The 10000-nt window shown below is 37.6% G+C and overlaps 1 protein-coding gene across 1 annotated transcript in view; it reads left to right on the top strand.

Annotated features, from left to right (window-relative positions):
• The window catches only part of LOC138018354 (uncharacterized), a 2915-nt gene extending 2799 nt beyond the window's left edge, over positions 1 to 116 (top strand). The window contains exon 1 of the mRNA XM_068864961.1: positions 1 to 116. This exon is cut by the window's left edge and continues 2799 nt beyond it. The gene's annotated coding sequence lies outside the window, so the exon portion shown is untranslated.
• Positions 117 to 10000: the final 9884 nt, after the last annotated feature.

The following is a 10000-nucleotide window of genomic DNA, read 5'->3' as shown; positions in this document are numbered from 1 at the left end:
AACAGTTTTAAACAGAGAAATATCTATATTGCTTGTAAATTTATAGTTCTTACCTTTTGGAGATATTTTAATTTTTGTAAATATTTTTATTTTTTATTATGCAAATAAAATGATTATATTATTGTAATTATTATTATTATTATTATTATTATTATTATTAATTATTATTATTAATTATTATTATCATAATTAGAATTAGATGACTAAATAAAAATACACAAGATTCCCTGCGACTCTGAGTTTCGTGCGTATGCACTCATCAGGCAGATTTAATGAAGAACAGACTTATTAGCTAGCTATATATACATATTTACGATGAGTAGAACAATGGGGTCCTGATTACAATGGATGAGAAGGGCGGAACTGGGGGTGTGGTGTAAGAATGGCTGAGCTAAAACAAGCGCAATACAATAGCTATTGTGTAGGATAAGCCTTAATTGTTCTTGAGATAAAACTTGTTTTCATGTCGGCATTTGGATACAAGCTCGGATCGTTTGTTCAGTAGATTGTTGTTGCTGCGTTAAATTATATGAAGTTTTTCTGCTAAGCATAAATCACATCTTTTGCTTGAATTGTGATAGGGGCGGGCTCTTGCAATGCCGGATAGACCATGTAGTTGTAAAGCTGGTGTTGCTGTCTTTGAGTTGCCAGATGTATTTTGATAATTCAGTGCTATTAGAAAGTTTCCTGTGAGTGAATGTTGACTTGTGTTGAGTGTATCTTTGTTTAAAAGTTCCTTCAGTCAATCCGATGTAGTTCTTGGTAGTGGTTTGATTGGCTGTCGTAGAAGTTATTTGTGCATTATAGATCAGGCTGGTGGTTAAGCATTTATTGTCGAGAGGGCAATTTTGTTGGGATCTGCAGTTACATAGTTTGTCGCTACTGTCGTTGATTTTGTTATTTGATAAGATCTTCTTGTTATGCTTGTTTATTATGGCTCCCATATTCTCCATACAGCTGTAACTTACTTTGATGTTTTTCATGTTGAAAAGGGTGTGATACTTGTGTTGTTGAGGGAAGTGTTTAGATACGAGCTTAAGGAAGCAACACCAGCAACACTAGCTTTACAACTACATGGTCTATCATTGCAAGAGCCCGCCCCTATCACAATTCAAGCAAAAGATGTGATTTATGCTTAGCAGAAAAACTTCATATAATTTAACGCAGCAACAACAATCTACTGAACAAACGATCCGAGCTTGTATCCAAATGCCGACATGAAAACAAGTTTTATCTCAAGAACAATTAAGGCTTATCCTACACAATAGCTATTGTATTGCGCTTGTTTTAGCTCAGCCAGTCTTACACCACACCCCCAGTACCGCCCTTCTCATCCATTGTAATCAGGACCCCATTGTTCTACTCATCGTAAATATGTATATATAGCTAGCTAATAAGTCTGTTCTTCATTAAATCTGCCTGATGAGTGCATACGCACGAAACTCAGAGTCGCAGGGAATCTTGTGTATTTTCATTTAGTCATCTAATTCTATACACCGCTCTACACAAACGTGTATTGAACACTCTTTAGCAGTGTTTGCTACAGTTTCTTATGATTATTATTATTAATAATTAATAATAATAATAATTATTATTATTAATTGTTTGTTTGTTTTTTTTTCTGACTGATATTATCTGCATAGATATAGATATATATATATATATATATATATATAATGATTGTGTAAGTTTGAGCGGGGAAATAACAACAACTAACTGCCTCATTTACCTTTGGATCACCAACCTATTCCCTTCAGAAGGCGATTCACAGTGATTTCTGACAAGTATTAATTAGTAGTGTAGGATGGGAACAGAAATCGATACAACAAAGGAAATGAGTGAAAATGTGTTCAGCCGGGAATCGAACCCGGGTCTCCTGGTTACCGGTCAGATGCCTTACCACTCGGCCACTGAACCAACCCCGCCATTCAGCCGAATTGGAAGGACCTTTAAATGGCAAGCTCTGAGGAGAATCGCACATTTTCTGCAGTGAGGATCGCGTCACTATGCTCAAGTTGATCAGCGATTCACAGTAAATTTCCCCCTATATATGAAATGATTGTGTAAGTTTGAGCGGGGAAATAACAACAACTAACTGCCTCATTTACCTTTGGATCACCAACCTATTCCCTTCAGAAGGCGATTCACAGTGATTTCTGACAAGTATTAATTAGTAGTGTAGGATGGGAACAGAAATCGATACAACAAAGGAAATTTACTGTGAATCGCTGATCAACTTGAGCATAGTGACGCGATCCTCACTGCAGAAAATGTGCGATTCTCCTCAGAGCTTGCCATTTAAAAGTCCTTCCAATTCGGCTGAATGGCGGGGTTGGTTCAGTGGCCGAGTGGTAAGGCATCTGACCGGTAACTAGGAGACCCGGGTTCGATTCCCGGCTGAACACATTTTCACTCATTTCCTTTGTTGTATCGATTTCTGTTCCCATCCTACACTACTAATTATATATATATATATATATATTTTACATAAGAGTGGCTTTTCTTTCTATTAAGGAGCTTATCTATGGCAAGCCGTTTGTAGCAAAATTTAATCTTAGATATATATGTTCAATCCTTTAAATAAAAGTTTAATTTAAAGTCATAAAAGGCATGCAATGCAATCCTTAAATTTATATGCAATCCGAAAATATATGTTCAATCTTCCTGGGACGAGCGCGGCCATATAGAACCAGAGTAAACTGTGCAAGGTATAAAACAAAAGATGGCAGCAGAGTGAGAAGAAAAATTTGACATAGAAGTGGAGGTTCCCAATTTTCTAGGAGAACTTGTGGATAGAACCGAGACAATATATTATTTGAGAACTTTGACACAGAAGCTGCAGAAACGCAGGCCGAAGTTCTTGATTAAACAATTAGCCTGCTCAGGTCGATGAAAGAGTATTGCAACACCAGACACGAGCTCGAGGGACAAGGAAAATCTCGATTCCATCGCGGGGGCCTTAGTAGATGTGCTTAATGTGCTTCGTCGCCGGACTATCACTCCGTCTACTATGGCTGCGGATTCAGGTACGATAGATAGGGATAAAGGAAAAAATCCCGGAAGACCATCTCTCAAAATTCCTGTTGAGATGCTAGAAGAACTGCCAGGACTGGGAATTCGCTTGGAGAATTCACTGGGAATTCACTCGGAGTTTCGAGGTGGACAGTTAACAGATGATTAGCAGAGTATGGTTTATAGGATATGAGGGGCTTTGAACGACTTACCCGATGAACGACTCGACCGGATCATTCAAGATTACATAAACAACCATGGGAGTGCGTCTAGATGAAACATAATAGCCGGTTACCTGAAATCTATTGGGTTACGGATTCAGCGTCGAAGAGTTAGACAAAGGTTGGCGAAGCTAGATCCCGAAAATAATGCCTTGAGATGAGCCACAGTAGATAAAGTGATATTCCGGGGACGAAGCACATTAAGCACATCTACTAAGGCCCCAGCGATGGAATCGAGATTTTCCTTGTCCCTCGAGCTCGTGTCTGGGGTTGCAATACTCTTTCATCGCCCTGAGCAGGCTAATTGTTTAATCAAGAACTTCGGCCTGCGTTTCTGCAGCTTCTGTGTCAAAGTTCTCAAATAATATATTGTCTCGGTTCTATCCACAAGTTCTCCTAGAAAATTGGGAACCTCCACTTCTATGTCAAATTTTTCTTCCCACTCTGCTGACATCTTTTGTTTTATACCTTGCACAGTTTACTCTGGTTCTATATGGCCGCGCTCGTCCCAGGAAGATTGAACATATATTTTCGGATTGCATATAAATTTAAGGTTTGCATTGAATCAATATTCGTGGTATTGCATTACATATAAAATTTAAGGATTGGATTGAATCAATATTTGTGGTATTGCATTACATATAAAATTTAAGAATTGGATTGAATCAATATTTGCGGTATTGCATTGCATATAAAATTTATGGATTGGATTGCATTGAATGCCTTTTATGACTTTAAATTAAACTTTTATTGAAAGGATTGAACATATATATCTAAGATTAAATTTTGCTACAAACGGCTTGCCATAATCATGACATGAATTTTTCTTACTACAAATGAGAATATCTTCGTAAGTTTATTGTGCTTCATACTAGTCTCTTTTTTAATGCAAATGAATTGTAAATAGGTTTTAATATTTTTTTTTTTGTTTTACTTCTTACTTGTAAATAGCAATTTGCTTGGAATATGTCAATAAAGGGATTATATTTAAAAAAAAAAAAGAAAAAAAATATTATTATTATTATTATTATTATTATTAATTATTATTATTTTTAACCATTCCAAGTTGCCTTAGGTTACGCCAAGCTAACTCAATTTTTTAAAAAAAGAAAAAAAATATTATTATTATTATTATTATTATTATTATTATTATTATTTTTAACCATTCCAAGTTGCCGTAGGTTACGCCAAGCTAACTCAATTTTACGTGAAATGTGAAACTGCGAGACGGCGGTTTGTCGTTTGACATAAACGTGATCCAAAATCTCTCTAATATATTGCCAGAAAACTGCTCAGCTTTAAATAAGAATCTACCAAAGGGAACAAGATCACTAAATGACACAAGATTTTGCAAGCATTTAACTCTTTTGTGGGAATCCCGCATCGTAGAGTTCACTTGGATTCGAGCTCGAGTTCGAGTTAATTTGGACATCGAACAAGCTGGAATTGCGTTGAACTTCGAGTTGGAACTTAATGTTGAGAAGTGTCACTGACATATGACAGAAGTATGATAATAACAAAATCTTCCGAAAAACGGTCTCTTTTGAAATATTGCTCTATAGACCTTATTCATAAATGGCGGTCACGTTTATAGTTCTTTTGTCCACGTGCAAATTAGCCTACCAAGCCTCATTTTAGAGCAAGAATTCTTTTCAATTCACTGTATGGTATCGAGGATTGGTAGGCTAATTTGCACCTAGACAAAAGAATTATAAATTAGCCGCCATTTATGAATAAGGTCTATAAGTTAGCATTTATCTGAAATAAAATAATATAAGCTGCAATATCAAACGAAGTCCTGGCGACAGTGGAAAAGTCGAGATAAATTTAAAGGCAAAAAGAAATGATGTTCAGAGGCTTGGAAGCACGCGTTGGATTACAGCTAAAATGAAAAAGTGTGCAATCAACCTTTAAATGGTGACTTTTTTAAGGGACTTCCACTTCAACAAAAAAGTAACATTAAATCACAGGAAACAACTGTTACAGTCAAGTCAATCTAAAATATTTTCAAAGAAAGTGCTTATATCCGAAAGAAATAAGTTTTAGAATCGCCTGTTTTTGTGTTCAAACTTTGCGGGCTCCGCCATCTTGAATAACTGTGACGTGTTACAGTTGCCCTATTGTTATTAGACAAAAGCTCTTTGAGTCATAGGGCAACCGTAACACGTCACAATTATTCAAGATGGCTGCGCTCGCAAAATTTGAAAATGAAAGTAGGCGATTTTAAAATTCACTTTTCCTGATACAAACGTAACACTTTCTTAAAAACAAATTTGGAACAAATTTGTTTGTATACATAAATTCCTTCGGTTTAAACTTATTCTGTAGTAAGAGTGGAGGTTCCCCTCTAAGTGTCACGAATAAGTTTCTTCCAAGGAATTCCAAAATTAAAAGCCGTTATATTGTTTCTTTGACAAGCATGTCTTTAAATTAAGCGATTTTCTGCTATTATCTGAGATCAAGATGGTTGTCAATGGGTATCTCTCTGAATTTGGTAAGGGCAATCGCGTTCAAGAGGCACACGGCAATCGACAGGCTGACATTTGCGACCGTTTTGCCAAAGATCCGCAAAGAAGATGAACTTGTTTGAATACAGTTAATTTTTTCCCTGTTAGCTACAGATACCAAGCACCGACTTCTTATAAAAACAGAGAGACAAATTTGCATGCTTTTATGCATTCCAAGCAGAAACCTGCCATGCATTTGCCGTTTGACATTTCATGTTCGACATTTCGCGCACCGGTGGCTCAGTTGGTTGAGCACCGGGCTGTCACGCGGGAGGACGTGAGTTCAACTCCGGCCGGACCAACACTCAGGGTCTTTAACTAACTGAGGAGAAAGTGCTGCTTTTTGTAATTACATCTGAAAATGGTTAGACTCTCTAGTCTAAAACCGTAAAACTGTAGGCCCCGTCTCACAACCCTTCAATGTTCATAATCCTGTGGGACGTAAAACTTGAACCCACACACTTGTCGCAAAGAGTAGGGCATGTAGTTCCCGGTGTTGTAGTCTGTCTTGTGTGGTGTATCATGGTTGGGAGGTAAATGTTCTGAGATATTAGCTACACCAAGCTACTCTAAAATCTGAGGGTAGAAAAGGATATATGATATGACGTAAATGCGATGATAAAGCTCTCTTTACACTAGCTCGAAAATCCGTTACGGTTTTCGGAAATCTCGGTACCGTACCTATGTTTTTTGGGCACGGCACGGTAAATTTGTCGTGTCTACACAGAACAAACATATTAGGCATATTAGGCACCCGTGGCTGAAATTATAGGGGTCCAAGTACATCTCTTTTGCTGTGCTCGGCGCACCAAATATTGGTACCATACCACGATTTTGGAGTGCCTTGCCAATCTTGCAAGTGAGTGTAAGAAAGGGTTTTTAAACCCTTTCTAATGTGACCCACCTTTAAGTTCTCGATGAGATTGGGTAACGAAAGGTAGAACTTAAAACTGCGCTTTTTTCTTTTTATCTCCAGAAATGAAACTAATGAGACGCACGCCCAATTTTGACATCCAACACGAAGTGTTGTAAGTGTGAGCCTTTGCTTTGCCTTTTTCCAACAATAGGGTAACATTAAAGGTTAACGTTAGCATTATTTTAGCTTAGGATAAATGCAGATGTTTATCCTTACTTGAAGAGCAACACTTGGAGAACACTCTGTGACGTTACGTTGTCTGTATTCCGAGACACGAGTACAGTAAAGACTCGTGTATAAGCCGCACCTTTCTGCTTACGTTTTGGGCCAAAAATCGCGCGTGTGGCTTATACTAGCGTTATTTTTAGCTTAGGGTAAATGAACTGAACTGCGGATATTAGATTTCCAGCATTTACATTGGCTCTCCGGACACAAGCTATCAGTTCATATACCTGCTGTACCAAATATGGTCAAGGAACGCGTCAGCAATAAAGGGAGCTAAAAACATTTTGCAGCTCTGAGAAAAAATGGCCGACAAAAGCAGTTTTGGACCGGAATCGTCCGAGGCAGAAATCGATGCTTCAGTGGAAGAGTTGTTGATCCTGGAGTTTTTAATAAAACAATTATTTTACTCGAGCGTGCTGGATATAAAATGATTATAATGAAGTGATAGATAACGCACGCGCCTCGTTGGTTATCTATCACTTCATATCCAGACCTGTGCCCGTTGTGAAAGACTAAGGTGTTCTTCTCGACACACGCCTCTGTTATAACGAACATATCATTAAGACTGCTTCGAATTGTCTTTTTAAATTGAAACAAATTAACAGAATTAAGCATCTCCTGGATAGGAAAACGCTTTTGCTAGTAATAAATTCCTTTGTTTTTAGTAAACTTCAATATTGTTCAACTGTTTGGATTAATACCAGCAACAGCAATATTGACAAGTTACAATAAGTCCAAAATTTCGCTGGACGAATTATTCTGGGTCTAAGAAAGTATGACCATATTTCGGATGGGCTGCGATCACTGAAATGGCTTCCTATTAGAGAGAAACTTATTCTAAACGATGCTACTATGATGCACAAATGTATTAACAAACTCGTTCCAGACTATCTTGCTGATATGTTCAGATTACGTTCCCAAATCCATAGTAGACAAACTCGATCGTCTGGTGCTTTGGATATACCCTTATGTCGCCTGTCAACAGGGCAGCGCTCTTTTGCTTTCAGAGGAGCCAAACTTTGGAACTCTTTGAATGATAATATTAAGTCCTTAAAATGCCCCAAGAATTTTAGGCGTCATTTTGCAAATGTTTTATTAGGTTGATATTCTTGATATATTTTTTGTAATTTATAATATTATTGTACCTATATTGTTAATTAATTTAAATGTAGATTTGTAACTTAATTCTATTGACCTGAAAAACCCACTTAGGGAGCATCAATAAAGTATGTATGTGTGTATGTATCCAGCGCGCCCTCGTAGAGTAATTGTTAAGAATTCCAAGACACGCACGAGTAATGTTGAAATCGTGAAGAAGAGCAAGGGGGCATTTTTGGACATCTTCTCTTTTATTTGCTGTCCAACTTAAGGGGGAATTTTCTTTCCTCCATTTTGAAGGCGCAAATTCTACAGGTCAAGCGTGTTTAGAGATTCTTGATGTTCTCTTTAAAGGTAACTCTAGGAAAAATCTGTTTCATTCTTGAGGAGTTTGTTCTCAGAATTAAGAGAGTGCCATCCAGATGTAGTTAAAGATACCGAAACGTTTCAGATAATAGGTCTGTAGATCGTGCTAAATTTCCCAGAAACTCTTTCATTGGAGGACATTGAATAAACACTTTAGAGCAAAGGAAATCTATGTCAAAGGACATTCAGTGTTCAAGGAACTGTAAGATGTGCTGAAGCTAAAAACAAAAACAAACAAACAAATTAACTTTCAAGGCTGGGCGGCGCTTAATCTTGCAATGAGGAAGGGAGTCACTAAATTCCGCACTTATGCCAAGATCCATCCACCTATTCAAAAGATCTTTATCTGTTGAGTATCCATCTTTCAATACCGCTACAAGTAAATTAACTCTTTTGTTGTTACGATTTCCGCAACTTTCAAATTATACGAAAGCTAATGTTCAATGGAATGTTGTAAATACATAGTTGACGCTTATTAAAATCTGCGCTGCGTGTATTCAATAGGCCTTAATCACACGCCGGGCAGCTACGTTGAGTCCTGAGGAATTGAAAACTTTTGTTTTGCCCCACCGAAACTCGTTCCCTAACATTTCAACTCGAGACAACTCGGGGTACGAAATCTATTGTCTACGAGTATGGCCAATATGGCCGCAGCGCGAATAAGGCTCATTATATGAAATCCTGGACATAAGTGGTCATTGCGGTATTACCAAGTATTTTTCCAATGTGCTCTTTTTTCATCGCTTTCTTTTCGACTTCCCTTACTTTCTGGAGTCGGCCCTCTTCCATGAAAACCAGCTGCAGTCAATAGGTATAAATAATTTATTAAGAATTGAAAATCTGGAAATGAACTCTCTTCAACTATCACAGCAAAAAATATTGTTTCCGCAATCAAGGTCGCTCACATTGGTCAGAAAGCAGCTATTACAGCTGCTCTCGGAATTGGTTAAAAAACACTGGGCATAGACGATATAGAATTTGAACCTGATTGGCCCTAACATCAAACCCAATGGAACTGCACCATGTAGTTATCCACTAAAATTAAAGACTCTCCCGATATCTGAATATTTGAATGGTCGTCTTTTAGACTGAAGGTAAATTGTAACGGTATTGTTGAAATCACAGAGTATGTAATTTCCTTGAACTCTATTGTTACATTGACAGATACTGAAAGGAAGAATTGATCATCGCACCTATCTGAACAATTTAAGCACTTGTCTCTCAGAGACACCTGAAAAATTAAGTTTGCCTCAACTTGCGGAATTCGCACCCATGCCATGACCTCTGAGATGCCGGTGCAATGCTATAAAGCCACTTGCAATTGTTTTGGGAGCCGGTCAATTTGCTGGCCGCATATGTTTCCATTGACAGTCAGATATTGACGGGAATCCGAAAAGACTCGAAACTGTGGTAGAAATTTGACGGAAACCGTACGCTCAAAAATTCTATCTATGCACAATAAGTTGAACCAATACAACTGTGACTATAGGTTTGGAGAGTGCCCTTACTTCAGCGCTCAGTAATCTATTGAGTTTACTTCCTTTCAGAAACTTAGGAATGTATTTCCTTGTCTGTTATCACTAAGTGCACTTAATTCACCGCGTGATTATGAAAAAAAAAATGTGTTGCGACCATGTCAACACGTGATACTTGAT

This window comes from Montipora capricornis, chromosome 10, assembly GCF_036669925.1.
Source record: "Montipora capricornis isolate CH-2021 chromosome 10, ASM3666992v2, whole genome shotgun sequence".
Taxonomy (NCBI): domain Eukaryota; kingdom Metazoa; phylum Cnidaria; class Anthozoa; order Scleractinia; family Acroporidae; genus Montipora; species Montipora capricornis.
This window is presented reverse-complemented; position numbering and strand designations above follow the sequence as displayed.